We start from the raw sequence: 27,647 nt of genomic DNA, 5'->3' as shown, positions 1-27,647 counted from the left end.
GGCGAACAAAGCGGTACAAAAGGGGGTGGTGATGGACGGAGCATCAGAACCAATCAAACACTCACAGCCAGTCAATAGATCTGGGTTTTATCCATCACCGTTCTTTAGCCCACTCTGCCGCCCCAGTTCAGACATGGCCATATGCAAATCAGTCTGACCCTGTGCCTCATAGGAACAGTCCATCCCGAACTGCCAAGCCATGCCTTCCCTGGACCGGAAACAAGTTTCCTAGGACCGGTTTCTGGCATTTCAGCAGTCTTCAGCCAGGCTTGCTTGAATCCAGTGGCAAAGTGAGCAAGGGACTCACGTCTGAGCATACCCTGCCAACTTATGGCGAACAAAGCGGTACAAAAGGGGGTGGTGATGGACGGAGCATCAGAACCAATCAAACACTCACAGCCAGTCAAGAGATCTGGGTTTGATCCATCACCGTTCTTTAGCCCACTCTGCCACCCCAGTTCAGACATGGCCATATGCAAATCAGTCTGACCCTGTGACTCATGGGAACAGTCCAGCCCGAACTGCCAAGCCATGCCTTCCCTGGACCGGAAACAAGCTTCCTAGGACCGGTTTCTGGTATTTCAGCCATCTTCAGCCAGGCTGACTTGAATCCAGTGGCAAAGTGAGCAAGGGACTCACGTCTGAGCATACCCTGCCAACTTATGGCAAACAAAGCGGTACAGAAGGGGTGGTGATGGACGGAGCATCAGAAGCAATCAAACACTCACAGCCAGTCAAGAGATCTGGGTTTGATCCATCACCGTTCTTTAGCCCACTCTGCCACCCCAGTTCAGACATGGCCATATGCAAATCAGTCTGACCCTGTGCCTCATGGGAACAGTCCAGCCCGAACTGCCAAGCCATGCCTTCCCTGGACCGGAAACAAGCTTCCTAGGACCGGTTTCTGGCATTTCAGCCGTCTTCAGCCAGGCTTGCTTGAATCCAGTGGCAAAGTGAGCAAGGGACTCACGTCTGAGCATACCCTGCCAACTTATGGCAAACAAAGCGGTACAAAAGGGGGTGGTGATGGACGGAGCATCAGAACCAATCAAACACTCACTGCCCGTCAAGAGATCTGGGTTTGATCCATCACCGTTCTTTAGCCCACTCTGCCACCCCAGTTCAGACATGGCCATATGCAAATCAGTCTGACTCTGTGCCTCATGGGAACAGTCCAGCCCGAACTGCCAAGCCATGCCTTCCCTGGACCGGAAACAAGCTTCCTAGGACCGGTTTCTGGCATTTCAGCTGTCTTCAGCCAGGCTTGCTTGAATCCAGTCGCAAAGTGAGCATGGGACTCACGTCTGAGCATACCCTGCCAACTTATGGCGAACAAAGCGGTACAAAAGGGGGTGGTGATGGACGGAGCATCAGAAGCAATCAAACACTCACAGCCAGTCAATAGATCTGGGTTTTATCCATCACCGTTCTTTAGCCCACTCTGCCGCCCCAGTTCAGACATGGCCATATGCAAATCAGTCTGACCCTGTGCCTCATAGGAACAGTCCATCCCGAACTGCCAAGCCATGCCTTCCCTGGACCGGAAACAAGCTTCCTAGGACCGGTTTCTGGCATTTCAGCCGTCTTCAGCCAGGCTTGCTTGAATCCAGTGGCAAAGTGAGCAAGGGACTCACGTCTGAGCATACCCTGCCAACTTATGGCAAACAAAGCGGTACAAAAGGGGGTGGTGATGGACGGAGCATCAGAACCAATCAAACACTCACAGCCCGTCAAGAGATCTGGGTTTGATCCATCACCGTTCTTTAGCCCACTCTGCCACCCCAGTTCAGACATGGCCATATGCAAATCAGTCTGACTCTGTGCCTCATGGGAACAGTCCAGCCCGAACTGCCAAGCCATGCCTTCCCTGGACCGGAAACAAGCTTCCTAGGACCGGTTTCTGGCATTTCAGCCGTCTTCAGCCAGGCTTGCTTGAATCCAGTGGCAAAGTGAGCAAGGGACTCACGTCTGAGCATACCCTGCCAACTTATGGTGAACAAAAGGGGGTGGTGATGGACAGAGCATCAGAACCAATCAAACACTCACAGCCAGTCAAGAGATCTGGGTTTGATCCATCACCGTTCTTTAGCCCACTCTGCCACCCCAGTTCAGACATGGCCATATGCAAATCAGTCTGACCCTGTGCCTCATGGGAACAGTCCAGCCCGAACTGCCAAGCCATGCCTTCCCTGGACCGGAAACAAGCTTCCTAGGACCGGTTTCTGGCATTTCAGCCGTCTTCAGCCAGGCTTGCTTGAATCCAGTGGCAAAGTGAGCAAGGGACTCACGTCTGAGCATACCCTGCCAACTTATGGCGAACAAAGCGGTACAGAAGGGGGTGGTGATGGACAGAGCATAGAACCAATCAAACACTCACAGCCAGTCAAGAGATCTGGGTTTGATCCATCACCATTCTTTAGCCCACTCTGCCACCCCAGTTCAGACATGGCCATATGCAAATCAGTCTGACCCTGTGCCTCATGGGAACAGTCCAGCCTGAACTGCCAAGCCATGATTTCCCTGGACCGGAAACAAACTTCCTAGGACCGGATTCTGGCATTTCAGCCGTCTTCAGCCAGGCTTGCTTGAATCCAGTGGCAAAGTGAGCAAGGGACTCACGTCTGAGCATACGCTGCCAACTTATGGTGAACAAAGCGGTACAGGAGGGGGTGGTGATGGACGGAGCATCAGAACCAATCAAACACTCACAGCCAGTCAAGAGATATGGGTTTGATCCATCACCGTTCTTTCGCCCACTCTGCCACCCCAGTTCAGACATGGCCATATGCAAATCAGTCTGACCCTGTGCCTCATGGGAACAGTCCAGCCCAAACTGCCAAGCCATGCCTTCCCTGGACCGGAAACAAGCTTCCTAGGACCGGTTACTGGCATTTCAGCCGTCTTCAGCCAGGCTTGCTTGAAACCAGTGGCAAAGTGAGCAAGGGACTCACGTCTGAGCATACCCTGCCAACTTATGGCGAACAAAGCGGTACAGAAGGGGGTGGTGATTGACGGAGCATCAGAACCAATCAAACACTCACAGCCAGTCAAGAGATCTGGGTTTGATCCATCACCGTTCTTTAGCCCACTCTGCCATCCCAGTTCAGACATGGCCATATGCAAATCAGTCTGACCCTGTGCCTCATGGGAACAGTCCAGCCCGAACTGCCAAGCCATGCCTTCCCTAGACCGGAAACAAGCTTCCTAGGACCGGTTTCTGGCATTTCAGCCGTCTTCAGCCAGGCTTGCTTGAATCCAGTGGCAAAGTGAGCAAGGGACTCACGTCTGAGCATACCCTGCCAATTTATGGCGAACAAAGTGGTACAAAAGGGGGTGGTGATGGACGGAGCATCAGAACCAATCAAACACTCACAGCCAGTCAAGAGATCTGGGTTTGATCCATCACCGTTCTTTAGCCCACTCTGCCACCCCAGTTCAGACATGGCCATATGCAAATCAGTCTGACCCTGTGCCTCATGGGAACAGTCCAGCCCGAACTGCCAAGCCATGCCTTCCCTGGACCGGAAACAAGCTTCCTAGGACCGGTTTCTGGCATTTCAGCCGTCTTCAGCCAGGCTTGCTTGAATCCAGTGGCAAAGTGAGCAAGGGACTCACGTCTGAGCATACCCTGCCAACTTATGGTGAACAAAAGGGGGTGGTGATGGACAGAGCATCAGAACCAATCAAACACTCACAGCCAGTCAAGAGATCTGGGTTTGATCCATCACCGTTCTTTAGCCCACTCTGCCACCCCAGTTCAGACATGGCCATATGCAAATCAGTCTGACCCTGTGCCTCATGGGAACAGTCCAGCCCGAACTGCCAAGCCATGCCTTCCCTGGACCGGAAACAAGCTTCCTAGGACCGGTTTCTGGCATATCAGCCGTCTTCAGCCAGGCTTGCTTGAATCCAGTGGCAAAGTGAGCAAGGGACTCACGTCTGAGCATACCCTGCCAACTTATGGCGAACAAAGTGGTACAAAAGGGGGTAGTGATGGATGGAGCATCAGAACCAATCAAACACTCACAGACAGTCAAGAGATCTGGGTTTGATCCATCACCGTTCTTTAGCCCGCTCTGCCACCCCAGTTCAGACATGGCCATATGCAAATCAGTCTGACCCTGTGCCTCATGGGAACAGTCCAGCCCGAACTGCCAAGCCATGCCTTCCCTGGACCGGAAACAAGCTTCCTAGGACCGGTTTCTGGCATTTCAGCCGTCTTCAGCCAGGCTTGCTTGAATCCAGTGGCAAAGTGAGCAAGGGACTCACGTCTGAGCATACCCTGCCAACTTATGGCGAACAAAGCGGTACAGAAGGGGGTGGTGATGGACAGAGCATAGAACCAATCAAACACTCACAGCCAGTCAAGAGATCTGGGTTTGATCCATCACCATTCTTTAGCCCACTCTGCCACCCCAGTTCAGACATGGCAATATGCAAATCAGTCTGACCCTGTGCCTCATGGGAACAGTCCAGCCTGAACTGCCAAGCCATGATTTCCCTGGACCGGAAACAAACTTCCTAGGACCGGTTTCTGGCATTTCAGCCGTCTTCAGCCAGGCTTGCTTGAATCCAGTGGCAAAGTGAGCAAGGGACTCACGTCTGAGCATACGCTGCCAACTTATGGTGAACAAAGCGGTACAGAAGGGGGTGGTGATGGACGGAGCATCAGAACCAATCAAACACTCACAGCCAGTCAAGAGATATGGGTTTGATCCATCACCGTTCTTTCGCCCACTCTGCCACCCCAGTTCAGACATGGCCATATGCAAATCAGTCTGACCCTGTGCCTCATGGGAACAGTCCTGCCCAAACTGCCAAGCCATGCCTTCCCTGGACCGGAAACAAGCTTCCTAGGACCGGTTACTGGCATTTCAGCCGTCTTCAGCCAGGCTTGCTTGAAACCAGTGGCAAAGTGAGCAAGGGACTCACGTCTGAGCATACCCTGCCAACTTATGGCGAACAAAGCGGTACAGAAGGGGGTGGTGATTGACGGAGCATCAGAACCAATCAAACACTCACAGCCAGTCAAGAGATCTGGGTTTGATCCATCACCGTTCTTTAGCCCACTCTGCCACCCCAGTTCAGACATGGCCATATGCAAATCAGTCTGACCCTGTGCCTCATGGGAACAGTCCAGCCCGAACTGCCAAGCCATGCCTTCCCTAGACCGGAAATAAGCTTCCTAGGACCGGTTTCTGGCATTTCAGCCGTCTTCAGCCAGGCTTGCTTGAATCCAGTGGCAAAGTGAGCAAGGGACTCACGTCTGAGCATACCCTGCCAATTTATGGCGAACAAAGTGGTACAAAAGGGGGTGGTGATGGACGGAGCATCAGAACCAATCAAACACTCACAGCCAGTCAAGAGATCTGGGTTTGATCCATCACCGTTCTTTAGCCCACTCTGCCACCCCAGTTCAGACATGGCATATGCAAATCAGTCTGACCCTGTGCCTCATGGGAACAGTCCAGCCCGAACTGCCAAGCCATGCCTTCCCTGGACCGGAAACAAGCTTCCTAGGACCGGTTTCTGGCATATCAGCCGTCTTCAGCCAGGCTTGCTTGAATCCAGTGGCAAAGTGAGCAAGGGACTCACGTCTGAGCATACCCTGCCAACTTATGGCGAACAAAGTGGTACAAAAGGGGGTAGTGATGGACGGAGCATCAGAACCAATCAAACACCCACAGACAGTCAAGAGATCTGGGTTTGATCCATCACCGTTCTTTAGCCCGCTCTGCCACCCCAGTTCAGACATGGCCATATGCAAATCAGTCTGACCCTGTGCCTCATGGGAACAGTCCAGCCCGAACTGCCAAGCCATGCCTTCCCTGGACCGGAAACAAGCTTTCTAGGACCGGTTTCTGGCATTTCAGCCGTCTTCAGCCAGGCTTGCTTGAATCCAGTGGCAAAGTGAGCAAGGGACTCACGTCTGAGCATACCCTGCCAACTTATGGCGAACAAAGCGGTACAGAAGGGGGTGGTGATGGACAGAGCATAGAACCAATCAAACACTCACAGCCAGTCAAGAGATCTGGGTTTGATCCATCACCATTCTTTAGCCCACTCTGCCACCCCAGTTCAGACATGGCCATATGCAAATCAGTCTGACCCTGTGCCTCATGGGAACAGTCCAGCCTGAACTGCCAAGCCATGATTTCCCTGGACCGGAAACAAACTTCCTAGGACCGGTTTCTGGCATTTCAGCCGTCTTAAGCCAGGCTTGCTTGAATCCAGTGGCAAAGTGAGCAAGGGACTCACGTCTGAGCATACGCTGCCAACTTATGGTGAACAAAGCGGTACAGAAGGGGGTGGTGATGGACGGAGCATCAGAACCAATCAAACACTCAGAGCCAGTCAAGAGATATGGGTTTGATCCATCACCGTTCTTTCGCCCACTCTGCCACCCCAGTTCAGACATGGCCATATGCAAATCAGTCTGACCCTGTGCCTCATGGGAACAGTCCAGCCCAAACTGCCAAGCCATGCCTTCCCTGGACCGGAAACAAGCTTCCTAGGACCGGTTACTGGCATTTCAGCCGTCTTCAGCCAGGCTTGCTTGAAACCAGTGGCAAAGTGAGCAAGGGACTCACGTCTGAGCATACCCTGCCAACTTATGGCGAACAAAGCGGTACAGAAGGGGGTGGTGATTGACGGAGCATCAGAACCAATCAAACACTCACAGCCAGTCAAGAGATCTGGGTTTGATCCATCACCGTTCTTTAGCCCACTCTGCCACCCCAGTTCAGACATGGCCATATGCAAATCAGTCTGACCCTGTGCCTCATGGGAACAGTCCAGCCCGAACTGCCAAGCCATGCCTTCCCTAGACCGGAAACAAGCTTCCTAGGACCGGTTTCTGGCATTTCAGCCGTCTTCAGCCAGGCTTGCTTGAATCCAGTGGCAAAGTGAGCAAGGGACTCACGTCTGAGCATACCCTGCCAATTTATGGCGAACAAAGTGGTACAAAAGGGGGTGGTGATGGACGGAGCATCAGAACCAATCAAACACTCACAGCCAGTCAAGAGATCTGGGTTTGATCCATCACCGTTCTTTAGCCCACTCTGCCACCCCAGTTCAGACATGGCCATATGCAAATCAGTCTGACCCTGTGCCTCATGGGAACAGTCCAGCCCGAACTGCCAAGCCATGCCTTCCCTGGACCGGAAACAAGCTTCCTAGGACCGGTTTCTGGCATTTCAGCTGTCTTCAGCCAGGCTTGCTTGAATCCAGTCCAAAGTGAGCAAGGGACTCACGTCTGAGCATACCCTGCCAACTTATGGCGAACAAAGTGGTACAGAAGGGGGTGGTGATGGACGGAGCATCAGAACCAATCAAACACTCACAGCCAGTCAAGAGATCTGGGTTTGATCCATCACCGTTCTTTAGCCCACTCTGCCACCCCAGTTCAGACATGGCCATATGCAAATCAGTCTGACCCTGTGCCTCATGGGAACAGTCCAGCCCGAACTGCCAAGCCATGCCTTCCCTGGACCGGAAACAAGCTTCCTAGGACCAGTTTCTGGCATTTTAGCCGTCTTCAGCCAGGCTTGCTTGAATCCAGTGGCAAAGTGAGCAAGGGACTCACGTCTGAGCATACCCTGCCAACTTATGGCGAACAAAGTGGTACAGAAGGGGGTGGTGATGGACGGAGCATCAGAACCAATCAAACACTCACAGCCAGTCAAGAGATCTGGGTTTGATCCATCACCGTTCTTTAGCCCACTCTGCCACCCTAGTTCAGACATGGCCATATGCAAATCAGTCTGACCCTGTGCCTCATGGGAACAGTCCAGCCCGAACTGCCAAGCCATGCCTTCCCTGGACCGGAAACAAGCTTCCTAGGACCGGTTTCTGGCATTTCAGCCGTCTTCAGCCAGGCTTGCTTGAATCCAGTGGCAAAGTGAGCAAGGGACTCACGTCTGAGCATTCCCTGCCAACTTATGGCGAACAAAGTGGTACAAAAGGGGGTGGTGATGGACGGAGCATCAGAACCAATCAAACACTCACAGCCAGTCAAGAGATCTGGGTTTGATCCATCACCGTTCTTTAGCCCACTCTGCCTCCCCAGTTCAGACATGGCCATATGCAAATCAGTCTGACCCTGTGCCTCATGGGAACAGTCCAGCCCGAACTGCCAAGCCATGCCTTCCCTGGGCCGGAAACAAGCTTCCTAGGACCGGTTTCTGGCATTTCAGCCGTCTTCAGCGAGGCTTGCTTGAATCCAGTGGCAAAGTGAGCAAGGGACTCACGTGTGAGCATACCCTGCCAACTTATGGCGAACAAAGCGGTACAAAAGGGGGTGGTGATGGACGGAGCATCAGAACCAATCAAACACTCACAGACAGTCAAGAGATCTGGGTTTGATCCATCACCGTTCTTTAGCCCGCTCTGCCACCCCAGTTCAGACATGGCCATATGCACATCAGTCTGACCCTGTGCCTCATGGGAACAGTCCATCCCGAACTGCCAAGCCATGCCTTCCCTGGACTGGAAACAAGCTTCCTAGGACCGGTTTCTGGTATTTCAGCCGTCTTCAGCCAGGCTTGCTTGAATCCAGTGGCAAAGTGAGCAAGGGACTCACGTCTGAGCATACCCTGCCAACTTATGGCGAACAACGCGGTACAAAAGGGGGTGGTGATAGACGGAGCATCAGAACCAATCAAACACTCACAGCCAGTCAAGAGATCTGGGTTTGATCCATCACCGTTCTTTAGCCCACTCTGCCACCCCAGTTCAGTCACGGCCATATGCAAATCAGTCTGACCCTGTGCCTCATGGGAACAGTCCAGCCCGAACTGCCAAGCCATAGCTTTCCTGGACCGGAAACAAGCTTCCTAGGACCGGTTTCTGGCATTTCAGCCGTCTTCAGCCAGGCTTGCTTGAATCCAGTGGCAAAGTGAGCAAGGGACTCACGTCTGAGCATACCCTGCCAACTTATGGCGAACAAAGCGGTACAAAAGGGGGTGGTGATGGATGGAGCATCAGAATCAATCAAACACTCACAGCCAGTTAAGAGATCTGGGTTTGATCCATTACCATTCTTTAGCCCACTCTGCCACCCCAGTTCAGACATGGCCATATGCAAATCAGTCTGACCCTGTGCCTCATGGGAACAGTCCAGCCCGAACTGCCAAGCCATGCCTTCCATGGACCGGAAACATGTTTCCTAGGACCGGTTTCTGGCATTTCAGCCGTCTTCAGCCAGGCTTGCTTGAATCCAGTGGCAAAGTGAGCAAGGGACTCACGTCTGAGCATACCCTGCCAACTTATGGCGAACAAAGCGGTACAGAAGGGGGTGGTGATGGACGGAGCATCAGAACCAATCAAACACTCACAGCCAGTCAAGAGATCTGGGTTTGATCCATCACCGTTCTTTAGCTCACTCTACCACCCCAGTTCAGACATGGCCATATGCAAATCAGTCTGACCCTGTGCCTCATGGGAACAGTCCAGCCCGAACTGCCAAGCCATGCCTTCCCTGGACCGGAAACAAGCTTCCTAGGTCCAGTTTCTGGCATTTCAGCCGTCTTCAGCCAGGCTTCCTTGAATCCATTGGCAAAGTGAGCAAGGGACTCACGTCTGAGCATACCCTGCCAACTTATGGCGAACAAAGCGGTACAGAAGGGGGTGGTGATAGACGGAACATCAGAACCAATCAAACACTCACAGCCAGTCAAGAGATCTGGGTTTGATCCATCACCGTTCTTTAGCCCACTCTGCCACCCCAGTTCAGACATGGCCAGGTGCAAATCAGTCTGACCCTGTGCCTCATGGGAACAGTCCAGCCCGAACTGCCAAGCCATGCCTTCCCTGGACCGGAAACAAGCTTGCTAGGACCGGTTTCTGGCATTTCAGCCGTCTTCAGCCAGGCTTGCTTGATTCCAGTGGCAAAGTGATCAAGGGACTCACGTCTGAGCATACCCTGCCAACTTATGGCGAACAAGGCGGTACAAAAGGGGTGGTGATGGACGGAGCATCAGAACCAATCAAACACTCACAGCCAGTCAAGAGATCTGGGTTTGATCCATCACCGTTCTTTAGCCCACTCTGCCACCCCAGTTCAGACATGGCCATATGCAAATCAGTCTGACCCTGTGCCTCATGGGAACAGTCCAGCCCGAACTGCCAAGCCATGCCTTCCCTGGAACGGAAACAAGCTTCCTAGGACCGGTTTCTGGCATTTCAGCCGTCTTCAGCCAGGCTTGCTTAAATCCAGTGGGCAAAGTGAGCAAGGGACTCACGTCTGAGCATACCCTGCCAACTTATGGAGAACAAGGTGATACAGAAGGGGGTGGTGATGGACGGAGCATCAGAACCAATCAAACACTCACAGCCAGTCTAGAGATCTGGGTTTGATCCATCACCGTTCTTTAGCCCACTCTGCCTCCCCAGTTCAGACATGGCCATATGCAAATCAGTCTGTACCTGTGCCTCATGGGAACAGTCCAGCCTGAACTGCCAAGCCATGCTTTCCCTGGACCGGAAACAAACTTCCTAGGACCGGTTTCTGGCATTTCAGCCGTCTTCAGCCAGGCTTGCTTGAATCCAGTGGCAAAGTGAGCAAGGGACTCACGTCTGAGCATACGCTGCCAACTTATGGTGAACAAAGCGGTACAGAAGGGGGTGGTGATGGACGGAGCATCAGAACCAATCAAACACTCACAGCCAGTCAAGAGATATGGGTTTGATCCATCACCGTTCTTTCGCCCACTCTGCCACCCAAGTTCAGACATGGCCATATGCAAATCAGTCTGACCCTGTGCCTCATGGGAACAGTCCAGCCCAAACTGCCAAGCAATGCCTTCCCTGGACCGGAAACAAGCTTCCTAGGACCGGTTACTGGCATTTCAGCCGTCTTCAGCCAGGCTTGCTTGAAACCAGTGGCAAAGTGAGCAAGCGACTCACGTCTGAGCACACCCTGCCAACTTATGGCGAACAAAGCGGTACAGAAGGGGGTGGTGATGGACGGAGCATCAGAACCAATCAAACACTCACAGCCAGTCAAGAGATCTGGGTTTGATCCATCACCGTTCTTTAGCCCACTCTGCCATCCCAGTTCAGACATGGCCATATGCAAATCAGTCTGACCCTGTGCCTCATGGGAACAGTCCAGCCCGAACTGCCAAGCCATGCCTTCCATGGACCGGAAACATGTTTCCTAGGACCGGTTTCTGGCATTTCAGCCGTCTTCAGCCAGGCTTGCTTGAATCCAGTGGCAAAGTGAGCAAGGGACTCACGTCTGAGCATACCCTGCCAACTTATGGCGAACAAAGCGGTACAGAAGGGGGTGGTGATGGACGGAGCATCAGAACCAATCAAACACTCCCAGCCAGTCAAGAGATCTGGGTTTGATCCATCACCGTTCTTTAGCTCACTCTACCACCCCAGTTCAGACATGGCCATATGCAAATCAGTCTGACCCTGTGCCTCATGGGAACAGTCCAGCCCGAACTGCCAAGCCATGCCTTCCCTGGACCGGAAACAAGCTTCCTAGGTCCAGTTTCTGGCATTTCAGCCGTCTTCAGCCAGGCTTCCTTGAATCCAGTGGCAAAGTGAGCAAGGGACTCACGTCTGAGCATACCCTGCCAACTTATGGCGAACAAAGCGGTACAGAAGGGGGTGGTGATGGACGGAACATCAGAACCAATCAAACACTCACAGCCAGTCAAGAGATCTGGGTTTGATCCATCACCGTTCTTTAGCCCACTCTGCCACCCCAGTTCAGACATGGCCATATGCAAATCAGTCTGACCCTGTGCCTCATGGGAACAGTCCAGCCCGAACTGCCAAGCCATGCCTTCCCTGGACCGGAAACAAGCTTGCTAGGACCGGTTTCTGGAATTTCAGCCGTCTTCAGCCAGGCTTGCTTGATTCCAGTGGCAAAGTGAGCAAGGGACTCACGTCTGAGCATACCCTGCCAACTTATGGCGAACAAGGCGGTACAAAAGGGGTGGTGATGGACGGAGCATCAGAACCAATCAAACACTCACAGCCAGTCAAGAGATCTGGGTTTGATCCATCACCGTTCGTTAGCCCACTCTGCCACCCCAGTTCAGACATGGCCATATGCAAATCAGTCTGACCCTGTGCCTCATGGGAACAGTCCAGCCCGAACTGCCAAGCCATGCCTTCCCTGGAACAAAAACAAGCTTCCTAGGACCGGTTTCTGGCATTTCAGCTGTCTTCAGCCAGGCTTGCTTGAATCCAGTGGCAAAGTGAGCAAGGGACTCACGTCTGAGCATACCCTGCCAACTTATGGTGAACAAAAGGGGGTGGTGATGGACAGAGCATCAGAACCAATCAAACACTCACAGCCAGTCAAGAGATCTGGGTTTGATCCATCACCGTTCTTTAGCCCACTCTGCCACCCCAGTTCAGACATGGCCATATGCAAATCTGTCTGACCCTGTGCCTCATGGGAACAGTACAGCCCGAACTGCCAAGCCATGCCTTCCCTGGACCGGAAACAAGCTTCCTGGGACCGGTTTCTGGCATTTCAGCCGTCTTCAGCCAGGCTTGCTTAAATCCAGTGGGCAAAGTGAGCAAGGGACTCACGTCTGAGCATACCCTGCCAACTTATGGCGAACAAGGCGATACAGAAGGGGGTGGTGATGGACGGAGCATCAGAACCAATCAAACACTCACAGCCAGTCAAGAGATCTGGGTTTGATCCATCACCGTTCTTTAGCCCACTCTGCCTCCCCAGTTCAGACATGGCCATATGCAAATCAGTCTGTACCTGTGCCTCATGGGAACAGTCCAGCCTGAACTGCCAAGCCATGCTTTCCCTGGACCGGAAACAAACTTCCTAGGACCGGTTTCTGGCATTTCAGCCGTCGTCAGCCAGGCTTGCTTGAATCCAGTGGCAAAGTGAGCAAGGGACTCACGTCTGAGCATACGCTGCCAACTTATGGTGAACAAAGCGGTACAGAAGGGGGTGGTGATGGACGGAGCATCAGAACCAATCAAACACTCACAGCCAGTCAAGAGATATGGGTTTGATCCATCACCGTTCTTTCGCCCACTCTGCCACCCCAGTTCAGACATGGCCATATGCAAATCAGTCTGACCCTGTGCCTCATGGGAACAGTCCAGCCCAAACTGCCAAGCCATGCCTTCCCTGGACCGGAAACAAGCTTCCTAGGACCGGTTACTGGCATTTCAGCCGTATTCAGCCAGGCTTGCTTGAAACCAGTGGCAAAGTGAGCAAGGGACTCACGTCTGAGCATACCCTGCCAACTTATGGCGAACAAAGCGGTACAGAAGGGGGTGGTGATGGACGGAGCATCAGAACCAATCAAACACTCACAGCCAGTCAAGAGATCTGGGTTTGATCCATCACCGTTCTTTAGCCCACTCTGCCACCCCAGTTCAGACATGGCCATATGCAAATCAGTCTGACCCTGTGCCTCATGGGAACAGTCCAGCCCGAACTGCCAAGCCATGCCTTCCCTAGACCGGAAACAAGCTTCCTAGGACCGGTTTCTGGCATTTCAGCCGTCTTCAGCCAGGCTTGCTTGAATCCAGTGGCAAAGTGAGCAAGGGACTCACGTCTGAGCATACCCTGCCAATTTATGGCGAACAAAGTGGTACAAAAGGGGGTGCTGATGGACGGAGCATCAGAACCAATCAAACACTCACAGCCAGTCAAGAGATCTGGGTTTGATCCATCACCGTTCTTTAGCCCACTCTGCCACCCCAGTTCAGACATGGCCATATGCAAATCAGTCTGACCCTGTGCCTCATGGAAACAGTCCAGCCCGAACTGCCAAGCCATGCCTTCCCTGGACCGGAAACAAGCTTCCTAGGACAGGTTTCTGGCATTTCAGCTGTCTTCAGCCAGGCTTGCTTGAATCCAGTGGCAAAGTGAGCAAGGGACTCACGTCTGAGCATACCCTGCCAACTTATGGCGAACAAAGTGGTACAGAAGGGGGTGGTGATGGACGGAGCATCAGAACCAATCAAAAACTCACAGCCAGTCAAGAGATCTGGGTTTGATCCATCACCGTTCTTTAGCCCACTCTGCCACCCCAGTTCAGACATGGCCATATGCAAATCAGTCTGACCCTGTGCCTCATGGGAACAGTCCAGCCCGAACTGCCAAGCCATGCCTTCCCTGGACCGGAAACAAGCTTCCTAGGACCGGTTTCTGGCATTTCAGCCGTCTTCAGCCAGGCTTGCTTGACTCCAGTGGCAAAGTGAGCAAGGGACTCACATCTGAGCATACCCTGCCAACTTATGGCGAACAAAGCGGTACAGAAGGGGGTGGTGATGGACGGAGCATCAGAACCAATCAAACACTCACAGCCAGTCAAGAGATCTGGGTTTGATCCATCACCGTTCTTTAGCCCACTCTGCCACCCCAGTTCAGACATGGCCATATGCAAATCAGTCTGACCCTGTGCCTCATGGGAACAGTCCAGCCCGAACTGCCAAGCCATGCCTTCCCTGGACCGGAAACAAGCTTCCTAGGACCGGTTTCTGGCATTTCAGCCATCTTCAGCCAGGCTTGCTTGATTCCAGTGGCAAAGTGAGCAAGGGACTCACGTCTGAGCATACCCTGCCAACTTATGGCGAACAAAGTGGTACAAAAGGGGGTGGTGATGGACGGAGCATCAGAACCAATCAAACACTCACAGCCAGTCAAGAGATCTGGGTTTGATCCATCACCGTTCTTTAGCCCACTCTGCCACCCCAGTTCAGACATGGCCATATGCAAATCAGTCTGACCCTGTGCCTCATGGGAACAGTCCAGCCCGAACTGCCAAGCCATGCCTTCCCTGGACCGGAAACAAGCTTCCTAGGACCGGTTTCTGGCATTTCAGCCGTCTTCAGCCAGGCTTGCTTCAATCCAGTGGCAAAGTGAGCAATGGATTCACATCTGAGCATACCCTGCCAACTTATGGCGAACAAAGCGGTACAGAAGGGGGTGGTGATGGACGGAGCATCAGAACCAATCAAACACTCACAGCCAGTCAAGAGATCTGGGTTTGATCCATCACCGTTCTTTAGCCCACTCTGCCACCCCAGATCAGACATGGCCATATGCAAATCAGTCTGACCCTGTGCCTCATGGGAACAGTCCAGCCCGAACTGCCAAGCCATGCCTTCCCTGGACCGGAAACAAGCTTCCTAGGACCGATTTCTGGCATTTCAGCCGTCTTCAGCCAGGCTTGCTTGAATCCAGTCGCAAAGTGAGCATGGGACTCACGTCTGAGCATACCCTGCCAACTTATGGCGAACAAAGCGGTACAAAAGAGGTGGTGATGGACGGAGCATCAGAACCAATCAAACACTCACAGCCAGTCAATAGATCTGGGTTTTATCCATCACCGTTCTTTAGCCCACTCTGCCGCCCCAGTTCAGACATGGCCATATGCAAATCAGTCTGACCCTGTGCCTCATAGGAACAGTCCATCCCGAACTGCCAAGCCATGCCTTCCCTGGACCGGAAACAAGTTTCCTAGGACCGGTTTCTGGCATTTCAGCAGTCTTCAGCCAGGCTTGCTTGAATCCAGTGGCAAAGTGAGCAAGGGACTCACGTCTGAGCATACCCTGCCAACTTATGGCGAACAAAGCGGTACAAAAGGGGGTGGTGATGGACGGAGCATCAGAACCAATCAAACACTCACAGCCAGTCAAGAGATCTGGGTTTGATCCATCACCGTTCTTTAGCCCACTCTGCCACCCCAGTTCAGACATGGCATATGCAAATCAGTCTGACCCTGTGCCTCATGGGAACAGTCCAGCCCGAACTGCCAAGCCATGCCTTCCCTGGACCGGAAACAAGCTTCCTAGGACCGGTTTCTGGCATATCAGCCGTCTTCAGCCAGGCTTGCTTGAATCCAGTGGCAAAGTGAGCAAGGGACTCACGTCTGAGCATACCCTGCCAACTTATGGCGAACAAAGTGGTACAAAAGGGGGTAGTGATGGACGGAGCATCAGAACCAATCAAACACCCACAGACAGTCAAGAGATCTGGGTTTGATCCATCACCGTTCTTTAGCCCGCTCTGCCACCCCAGTTCAGACATGGCCATATGCAAATCAGTCTGACCCTGTGCCTCATGGGAACAGTCCAGCCCGAACTGCCAAGCCATGCCTTCCCTGGACCGGAAACAAGCTTTCTAGGACCGGTTTCTGGCATTTCAGCCGTCTTCAGCCAGGCTTGCTTGAATCCAGTGGCAAAGTGAGCAAGGGACTCACGTCTGAGCATACCCTGCCAACTTAAGGCGAACAAAGCGGTACAGAAGGGGGTGGTGATGGACAGAGCATAGAACCAATCAAACACTCACAGCCAGTCAAGAGATCTGGGTTTGATCCATCACCATTCTTTAGCCCACTCTGCCACCCCAGTTCAGACATGGCCATATGCAAATCAGTCTGACCCTGTGCCTCATGGGAACAGTCCAGCCTGAACTGCCAAGCCATGATTTCCCTGGACCGGAAACAAACTTCCTAGGACCGGTTTCTGGCATTTCAGCCGTCTTCAGCCAGGCTTGCTTGAATCCAGTGGCAAAGTGAGCAAGGGACTCACGTCTGAGCATACGCTGCCAACTTATGGTGAACAAAGCGGTACAGAAGGGGGTGGTGATGGACGGAGCATCAGAACCAATCAAACACTCAGAGCCAGTCAAGAGATATGGGTTTGATCCATCACCGTTCTTTCGCCCACTCTGCCACCCCAGTTCAGACATGGCCATATGCAAATCAGTCTGACCCTGTGCCTCATGGGAACAGTCCAGCCCAAACTGCCAAGCCATGCCTTCCCTGGACCGGAAACAAGCTTCCTAGGACCGGTTACTGGCATTTCAGCCGTCTTCAGCCAGGCTTGCTTGAAACCAGTGGCAAAGTGAGCAAGGGACTCACGTCTGAGCATACCCTGCCAACTTATGGCGAACAAAGCGGTACAGAAGGGGGTGGTGATTGACGGAGCATCAGAACCAATCAAACACTCACAGCCAGTCAAGAGATCTGGGTTTGATCCATCACCGTTCTTTAGCCCACTCTGCCACCCCAGTTCAGACATGGCCATATGCAAATCAGTCTGACCCTGTGCCTCATGGGAACAGTCCAGCCCGAACTGCCAAGCCATGCCTTCCCTAGACCGGAAACAAGCTTCCTAGGACCGGTTTCTGGCATTTCAGCCGTCTTCAGCCAGGCTTGCTTGAATCCAGTGGCAAAGTGAGCAAGGGACTCACGTCTGAGCATACCCTGCCAATTTATGGCGAAAAAAGTGGTACAAAAGGGGGTGGTGATGGACGGAGCATCAGAACCAATCAAACACTCACAGCCAGTCAAGAGATCTGGGTTTGATCCATCACCGTTCTTTAGCCCACTCTGCCACCCCAGTTCAGACATGGCCATATGCAAATCAGTCTGACCCTGTGCCTCATGGGAACAGTCCAGCCCGAACTGCCAAGCCATGCCTTCCCTGGACCGGAAACAAGCTTCCTAGGACCGGTTTCTGGCATTTCAGCTGTCTTCAGCCAGGCTTGCTTGAATCCAGTCCAAAGTGAGCAAGGGACTCACGTCTGAGCATACCCTGCCAACTTATGGCGAACAAAGTGGTACAGAAGGGGGTGGTGATGGACGGAGCATCAGAACCAATCAAACACTCACAGCCAGTCAAGAGATCTGGGTTTGATCCATCACCGTTCTTTAGCCCACTCTGCCACCCCAGTTCAGACATGGCCATATGCAAATCAGTCTGACCCTGTGCCTCATGGGAACAGTCCAGCCCGAACTGCCAAGCCATGCCTTCCCTGGACCGGAAACAAGCTTCCTAGGACCAGTTTCTGGCATTTTAGCCGTCTTCAGCCAGGCTTGCTTGAATCCAGTGGCAAAGTGAGCAAGGGACTCACGTCTGAGCATACCCTGCCAACTTATGGCGAACAAAGTGGTACAGAAGGGGGTGGTGATGGACGGAGCATCAGAACCAATCAAACACTCACAGCCAGTCAAGAGATCTGGGTTTGATCCATCACCGTTCTTTAGCCCACTCTGCCACCCTAGTTCAGACATGGCCATATGCAAATCAGTCTGACCCTGTGCCTCATGGGAACAGTCCAGCCCGAACTGCCAAGCCATGCCTTCCCTGGACCGGAAACAAGCTTCCTAGGACCGGTTTCTGGCATTTCAGCCGTCTTCAGCCAGGCTTGCTTGAATCCAGTGGCAAAGTGAGCAAGGGACTCACGTCTGAGCATTCCCTGCCAACTTATGGCGAACAAAGTGGTACAAAAGGGGGTGGTGATGGACGGAGCATCAGAACCAATCAAACACTCACAGCCAGTCAAGAGATCTGGGTTTGATCCATCACCGTTCTTTAGCCCACTCTGCCTCCCCAGTTCAGACATGGCCATATGCAAATCAGTCTGACCCTGTGCCTCATGGGAACAGTCCAGCCCGAACTGCCAAGCCATGCCTTCCCTGGACCGGAAACAAGCTTCCTAGGACCGGTTTCTGGCATTTCAGCCGTCTTCAGCGAGGCTTGCTTGAATCCAGTGGCAAAGTGAGCAAGGGACTCACGTGTGAGCATACCCTGCCAACTTATGGCGAACAAAGCGGTACAAAAGGGGGTGGTGATGGACGGAGCATCAGAACCAATCAAACACTCACAGACAGTCAAGAGATCTGGGTTTGATCCATCACCGTTCTTTAGCCCACTCTGCCGCCCCAGTTCAGACATGGCCATATGCAAATCAGTCTGACCCTGTGCCTCATAGGAACAGTCCATCCCGAACTGCCAAGCCATGCCTTCCCTGGACCGGAAACAAGCTTCCTAGGACCGGTTTCTGGCATTTCAGCCGTCTTCAGCCAGGCTTGCTTGAATCCAGTGGCAAAGTGAGCAAGGGACTCACGTCTGAGCATACCCTGCCAACTTATGGCAAACAAAGCGGTACAAAAGGGGGTGGTGATGGACGGAGCATCAGAACCAATCAAACACTCACAGCCCGTCAAGAGATCTGGGTTTGATCCATCACCGTTCTTTAGCCCACTCTGCCACCCCAGTTCAGACATGGCCATATGCAAATCAGTCTGACTCTGTGCCTCATGGGAACAGTCCAGCCCGAACTGCCAAGCCATGCCTTCCCTGGACCGGAAACAAGCTTCCTAGGACCGGTTTCTGGCATTTCAGCCGTCTTCAGCCAGGCTTGCTTGAATCCAGTGGCAAAGTGAGCAAGGGACTCACGTCTGAGCATACCCTGCCAACTTATGGTGAACAAAAGGGGGTGGTGATGGACAGAGCATCAGAACCAATCAAACACTCACAGCCAGTCAAGAGATCTGGGTTTGATCCATCACCGTTCTTTAGCCCACTCTGCCACCCCAGTTCAGACATGGCCATATGCAAATCAGTCTGACCCTGTGCCTCATGGGAACAGTCCAGCCCGAACTGCCAAGCCATGCCTTCCCTGGACCGGAAACAAGCTTCCTAGGACCGGTTTCTGGCATTTCAGCCGTCTTCAGCCAGGCTTGCTTGAATCCAGTGGCAAAGTGAGCAAGGGACTCACGTCTGAGCATACCCTGCCAACTTATGGCGAACAAAGCGGTACAGAAGGGGGTGGTGATGGACAGAGCATAGAACCAATCAAACACTCACAGCCAGTCAAGAGATCTGGGTTTGATCCATCACCATTCTTTAGCCCACTCTGCCACCCCAGTTCAGACATGGCCATATGCAAATCAGTCTGACCCTGTGCCTCATGGGAACAGTCCAGCCTGAACTGCCAAGCCATGATTTCCCTGGACCGGAAACAAACTTCCTAGGACCGGTTTCTGGCATTTCAGCCGTCTTCAGCCAGGCTTGCTTGAATCCAGTGGCAAAGTGAGCAAGGGACTCACGTCTGAGCATACGCTGCCAACTTATGGTGAACAAAGCGGTACAGGAGGGGGTGGTGATGGACGGAGCATCAGAACCAATCAAACACTCACAGCCAGTCAAGAGATATGGGTTTGATCCATCACCGTTCTTTCGCCCACTCTGCCACCCCAGTTCAGACATGGCCATATGCAAATCAGTCTGACCCTGTGCCTCATGGGAACAGTCCAGCCCAAACTGCCAAGCCATGCCTTCCCTGGACCGGAAACAAGCTTCCTAGGACCGGTTACTGGCATTTCAGCCGTCTTCAGCCAGGCTTGCTTGAAACCAGTGGCAAAGTGAGCAAGGGACTCACGTCTGAGCATACCCTGCCAACTTATGGCGAACAAAGCGGTACAGAAGGGGGTGGTGATTGACGGAGCATCAGAACCAATCAAACACTCACAGCCAGTCAAGAGATCTGGGTTTGATTCATCACCGTTCTTTAGCCCACTCTGCCATCCCAGTTCAGACATGGCCATATGCAAATCAGTCTGACCCTGTGCCTCATGGGAACAGTCCAGCCCGAACTGCCAAGCCATGCCTTCCCTAGACCGGAAACAAGCTTCCTAGGACCGGTTTCTGGCATTTCAGCCGTCTTCAGCCAGGCTTGCTTGAATCCAGTGGCAAAGTGAGCAAGGGACTCACGTCTGAGCATACCCTGCCAATTTATGGCGAACAAAGTGGTACAAAAGGGGGTGGTGATGGACGGAGCATCAGAACCAATCAAACACTCACAGCCAGTCAAGAGATCTGGGTTTGATCCATCACCGTTCTTTAGCCCACTCTGCCACCCCAGTTCAGACATGGCCATATGCAAATCAGTCTGACCCTGTGCCTCATGGGATCAGTCCAGCCCGAACTGCCAAGCCATGCCTTCCCTGGACCGGAAACAAGCTTCCTAGGACCGGTTTCTGGCATTTCAGCCGTCTTCAGCCAGGCTTGCTTGAATCCAGTGGCAAAGTGAGCAAGGGACTCACGTCTGAGCATACCCTGCCAACTTATGGTGAACAAAAGGGGGTGGTGATGGACAGAGCATCAGAACCAATCAAACACTCACAGCCAGTCAAGAGATCTGGGTTTGATCCATCACCGTTCTTTAGCCCACTCTGCCACCCCAGTTCAGACATGGCCATATGCAAATCAGTCTGACCCTGTGCCTCATGGGAACAGTCCAGCCCGAACTGCCAAGCCATGCCTTCCCTGGACCGGAAACAAGCTTCCTAGGACCGGTTTCTGGCATATCAGCCGTCTTCAGCCAGGCTTGCTTGAATCCAGTGGCAAAGTGAGCAAGGGACTCACGTCTGAGCATACCCTGCCAACTTATGGCGAACAAAGTGGTACAAAAGGGGGTAGTGATGGATGGAGCATCAGAACCAATCAAACACTCACAGACAGTCAAGAGATCTGGGTTTGATCCATCACCGTTCTTTAGCCCGCTCTGCCACCCCAGTTCAGACATGGCCATATGCAAATCAGTCTGACCCTGTGCCTCATGGGAACAGTCCAGCCCGAACTGCCAAGCCATGCCTTCCCTGGACCGGAAACAAGCTTCCTAGGACCGGTTTCTGGCATTTCAGCCGTCTTCAGCCAGGCTTGCTTGAATCCAGTGGCAAAGTGAGCAAGGGACTCACGTCTGAGCATACCCTGCCAACTTATGGCGAACAAAGCGGTACAGAAGGGGGTGGTGATGGACAGAGCATAGAACCAATCAAACACTCACAGCCAGTCAAGAGATCTGGGTTTGATCCATCACCATTCTTTAGCCCACTCTGCCACCCCAGTTCAGACATGGCCATATGCAAATCAGTCTGACCCTGTGCCTAATGGGAACAGTCCAGCCTGAACTGCCAAGCCATGATTTCCCTGGACCGGAAACAAACTTCCTAGGACCGGTTTCTGGCATTTCAGCCGTCTTCAGCCAGGCTTGCTTGAATCCAGTGGCAAAGTGAGCAAGGGACTCACGTCTGAGCATACGCTGCCAACTTATGGTGAACAAAGCGGTACAGAAGGGGGTGGTGATGGACGGAGCATCAGAACCAATCAAACACTCACAGCCAGTCAAGAGATATGGGTTTGATCCATCACCGTTCTTTCGCCCACTCTGCCACCCCAGTTCAGACATGGCCATATGCAAATCAGTCTGACCCTGTGCCTCATGGGAACAGTCCAGCCCGAACTGCCAAGCCATGCCTTCCCTAGACCGGAAATAAGCTTCCTAGGACCGGTTTCTGGCATTTCAGCCGTCTTCAGCCAGGCTTGCTTGAATCCAGTGGCAAAGTGAGCAAGGGACTCACGTCTGAGCATACCCTGCCAATTTATGGCGAACAAAGTGGTACAAAAGGGGGTGGTGATGGACGGAGCATCAGAACCAATCAAACACTCACAGCCAGTCAAGAGATCTGGGTTTGATCCATCACCGTTCTTTAGCCCACTCTGCCACCCCAGTTCAGACATGGCATATGCAAATCAGTCTGACCCTGTGCCTCATGGGAACAGTCCAGCCCGAACTGCCAAGCCATGCCTTCCCTGGACCGGAAACAAGCTTCCTAGGACCGGTTTCTGGCATATCAGCCGTCTTCAGCCAGGCTTGCTTGAATCCAGTGGCAAAGTGAGCAAGGGACTCACGTCTGAGCATACCCTGCCAACTTATGGTGAACAAAGTGGTACAAAAGGGGGTAGTGATGGCCGGAGCATCAGAACCAATCAAACACCCACAGACAGTCAAGAGATCTGGGTTTGATCCATCACCGTTCTTTAGCCCGCTCTGCCACCCCAGTTCAGACATGGCCATATGCAAATCAGTCTGACCCTGTGCCTCATGGGAACAGTCCAGCCCGAACTGCCAAGCCATGCCTTCCCTGGACCGGAAACAAGCTTTCTAGGACCGGTTTCTGGCATTTCAGCCGTCTTCAGCCAGGCTTGCTTGAATCCAGTGGCAAAGTGAGCAAGGGACTCACGTCTGAGCATACCCTGCCAACTTATGGCGAACAAAGCGGTACAGAAGGGGGTGGTGATGGACAGAGCATAGAACCAATCAAACACTCACAGCCAGTCAAGAGATCTGGGTTTGATCCATCACCATTCTTTAGCCCACTCTGCCACCCCAGTTCAGACATGGCCATATGCAAATCAGTCTGACCCTGTGCCTCATGGGAAGAGTCCAGCCTGAACTGCCAAGCCATGATTTCCCTGGACCGGAAACAAACTTCCTAGGACCGGTTTCTGGCATTTCAGCCGTCTTCAGCCAGGCTTGCTTGAATCCAGTGGCAAAGTGAGCAAGGGACTCACGTCTGAGCATACGCTGCCAACTTATGGTGAACAAAGCGGTACACAAGGGGGTGGTGATGGACGGAGCATCAGAACCAATCAAACACTCAGAGCCAGTCAAGAGATATGGGTTTGATCCATCACCGTTCTTTCGCCCACTCTGCCACCCCAGTTCAGACATGGCCATATGCAAATCAGTCTGACCCTGTGCCTCATGGGAACAGTCCAGCCCAAACTGCCAAGCCATGCCTTCCCTGGACCGGAAACAAGCTTCCTAGGACCGGTTACTGGCATTTCAGCCGTCTTCAGCCAGGCTTGCTTGAAACCAGTGGCAAAGTGAGCAAGGGACTCACGTCTGAGCATACCCTGCCAACTTATGGCGAACAAAGCGGTACAGAAGGGGGTGGTGATTGACGGAGCATCAGAACCAATCAAACACTCACAGCCAGTCAAGAGATCTGGGTTTGATCCATCACCGTTCTTTAGCCCACTCTGCCACCCCAGTTCAGACATGGCCATATGCAAATCAGTCTGACCCTGTGCCTCATGGGAACAGTCCAGCCCGAACTGCCAAGCCATGCCTTCCCTGGACCGGAAACAAGCTTCCTAGGACCGGTTTCTGGCATTTCAGCTGTCTTCAGCCAGGCTTGCTTGAATCCAGTCCAAAGTGAGCAAGGGACTCACGTCTGAGCATACCCTGCCAACTTATGGCGAACAAAGTGGTACAGAAGGGGGTGGTGATGGACGGAGCATCAGAACCAATCAAACACTCACAGCCAGTCAAGAGATCTGGGTTTGATCCATCACCGTTCTTTAGCCCACTCTGCCACCCCAGTTCAGACATGGCCATATGCAAATCAGTCTGACCCTGTGCCTCATGGGAACAGTCCAGCCCGAACTGCCAAGCCATGCCTTCCCTGGACCGGAAACAAGCTTCCTAGGACCAGTTTCTGGCATTTTAGCCGTCTTCAGCCAGGCTTGCTTGAATCCAGTGGCAAAGTGAGCAAGGGACTCACGTCTGAGCATACCCTGCCAACTTATGGCGAACAAAGTGGTACAGAAGGGGGTGGTGATGGACGGAGCATCAGAACCAATCAAACACTCACAGCCAGTCAAGAGATCTGGGTTTGATCCATCACCGTTCTTTAGCCCACTCTGCCACCCTAGTTCAGACATGGCCATATGCAAATCAGTCTGACCCTGTGCCTCATGGGAACAGTCCAGCCCGAACTGCCAAGCCATGCCTTCCCTGGACCGGAAACAAGCTTCCTAGGACCGGTTTCTGGCATTTCAGCCGTCTTCAGCCAGGCTTGCTTGAATCCAGTGGCAAAGTGAGCAAGGGACTCACGTCTGAGCATTCCCTGCCAACTTATGGTGAACAAAGTGGTACAAAAGGGGGTGGTGATGGACGGAGCATCAGAACCAATCAAACACTCACAGCCAGTCAAGAGATCTGGGTTTGATCCATCACCGTTCTTTAGCCCACTCTGCCTCCCCAGTTCAGACATGGCCATATGCAAATCAGTCTGACCCTGTGCCTCATGGGAACAGTCCAGCCCGAACTGCCAAGCCATGCCTTCCCTGGACCGGAAACAAGCTTCCTAGATCCGGTTTCTGGCATTTCAGCCGTCTTCAGCGAGGCTTGCTTGAATCCAGTGGCAAAGTGAGCAAGGGACTCACGTGTGAGCATACCCTGCCAACTTATGGCGAACAAAGCGGTACAAAAGGGGGTGGTGATGGACGGAGCATCAGAACCAATCAAACACTCACAGACAGTCAAGAGATCTGGGTTTGATCCATCACCGTTCTTTAGCCCGCTCTGCCACCCCAGTTCAGACATGGCCATATGCACATCAGTCTGACCCTGTGCCTCATGGGAACAGTCCAGCCCGAACTGCCAAGCCATGCCTTCCCTGGACTGGAAACAAGCTTCCTAGGACCGGTTTCTGGTATTTCAGCCGTCTTCAGCCAGGCTTGCTTGAATCCAGTGGCAAAGTGAGCAAGGGACTCACGTCTGAGCATACCCTGCCAACTTATGGCGAACAACGCGGTACAAAAGGGGGTGGTGATAGACGGAGCATCAGAACCAATCAAACACTCACAGCCAGTCAAGAGATCTGGGTTTGATCCATCACCGTTCTTTAGCCCACTCTGCCACCCCAGTTCAGTCACGGCCATATGCAAATCAGTCTGACCCTGTGCCTCATGGGAACAGTCCAGCCCGAACTGCCAAGCCATAGCTTTCCTGGACCGGAAACAAGCTTCCTAGGACCGGTTTCTGGCATTTCAGCCGTCTTCAGCCAGGCTTGCTTGAATCCAGTGGCAAAGTGAGCAAGGGACTCACGTCTGAGCATACCCTGCCAACTTATGGCGAACAAAGCGGTACAAAAGGGGGTGGTGATGGATGGAGCATCAGAATCAATCAAACACTCACAGCCAGTTAAGAGATCTGGGTTTGATCCATTACCATTCTTTAGCCCACTCTGCCACCCCAGTTCAGACATGGCCATATGCAAATCAGTCTGACCCTGTGCCTCATGGGAACAGTCCAGCCCGAACTGCCAAGCCATGCCTTCCATGGACCGGAAACATGTTTCCTAGGACCGGTTTCTGGCATTTCAGCCGTCTTCAGCCAGGCTTGCTTGAATCCAGTGGCAAAGTGAGCAAGGGACTCACGTCTGAGCATACCCTGCCAACTTATGGCGAACAAAGCGGTACAGAAGGGGGTGGTGATGGACGGAGCATCAGAACCAATCAAACACTCACAGCCAGTCAAGAGATCTGGGTTTGATCCATCACGGTTCTTTAGCTCACTCTACCACCCCAGTTCAGACATGGCCATATGCAAATCAGTCTGACCCTGTGCCTCATGGGAACAGTCCAGCCCGAACTGCCAAGCCATGCCTTCCCTGGACCGGAAACAAGCTTCCTAGGTCCAGTTTCTGGCATTTCAGCCGTCTTCAGCCAGGCTTCCTTGAATCCATTGGCAAAGTGAGCAAGGGACTCACGTCTGAGCATACCCTGCCAACTTATGGCGAACAAAGCGGTACAGAAGGGGGTGGTGATAGACGGAACATCAGAACCAATCAAACACTCACAGCCAGTCAAGAGATCTGGGTTTGATCCATCACCGTTCTTTAGCCCACTCTGCCACCCCAGTTCAGACATGGCCAGGTGCAAATCAGTCTGACCCTGTGCCTCATGGGAACAGTCCAGCCCGAACTGCCAAGCCATGCCTTCCCTGGACCGGAAACAAGCTTGCTAGGACCGGTTTCTGGCATTTCAGCCGTCTTCAGCCAGGCTTGCTTGATTCCAGTGGCAAAGTGATCAAGGGACTCACGTCTGAGCATACCCTGCCAACTTATGGCGAACAAGGCGGTACAAAAGGGGTGGTGATGGACGGAGCATCAGAACCAATCAAACACTCACAGCCAGTCAAGAGATCTGGGTTTGATCCATCACCGTTCTTTAGCCCACTCTGCCACCCCAGTTCAGACATGGCCATATGCAAATCAGTCTGACCCTGTGCCTCATGGGAACAGTCCAGCCCGAACTGCCAAGCCATGCCTTCCCTGGAACGGAAACAAGCTTCCTAGGACCGGTTTCTGGCATTTCAGCCGTCTTCAGCCAGGCTTGCTTAAATCCAGTGGGCAAAGTGAGCAAGGGACTCACGTCTGAGCATACCCTGCCAACTTATGGAGAACAAGGTGATACAGAAGGGGGTGGTGATGGACGGAGCATCAGAACCAATCAAACACTCACAGCCAGTCTAGAGATCTGGGTTTGATCCATCACCGTTCTTTAGCCCACTCTGCCTCCCCAGTTCAGACATGGCCATATGCAAATCAGTCTGTACCTGTGCCTCATGGGAACAGTCCAGCCTGAACTGCCAAGCCATGCTTTCCCTGGACCGGAAACAAACTTCCTAGGACCGGTTTCTGGCATTTCAGCCGTCTTCAGCCAGGCTTGCTTGAATCCAGTGGCAAAGTGAGCAAGGGACTCACGTCTGAGCATACGCTGCCAACTTATGGTGAACAAAGCGGTACAGAAGGGGGTGGTGATGGACGGAGCATCAGAACCAATCAAACACTCACAGCCAGTCAAGAGATATGGGTTTGATCCATCACCGTTCTTTCGCCCACTCTGCCACCCCAGTTCAGACATGGCCATATGCAAATCAGTCTGACCCTGTGCCTCATGGGAACAGTCCAGCCCAAACTGCCAAGCAATGCCTTCCCTGGACCGGAAACAAGCTTCCTAGGACCGGTTACTGGCATTTCAGCCGTCTTCAGCCAGGCTTGCTTGAAACCAGTGGCAAAGTGAGCAAGGGACTCACGTCTGAGCACACCCTGCCAACTTATGGCGAACAAAGCGGTACAGAAGGGGGTGGTGATGGACGGAGCATCAGAACCAATCAAACACTCACAGCCAGTCAAGAGATCTGGGTTTGATCCATCACCGTTCTTTAGCCCACTCTGCCACCCCAGTTCAGACATGGCCATATGCAAATCAGTCTG

This window comes from Triturus cristatus, chromosome 1_1 (assembly GCF_964204655.1).
Source record: "Triturus cristatus chromosome 1_1, aTriCri1.1, whole genome shotgun sequence".
NCBI lineage: Eukaryota > Metazoa > Chordata > Amphibia > Caudata > Salamandridae > Triturus > Triturus cristatus.
The sequence above is the reverse complement of the archived record's forward strand: the minus strand, read 5'-3'. Positions refer to the sequence as shown.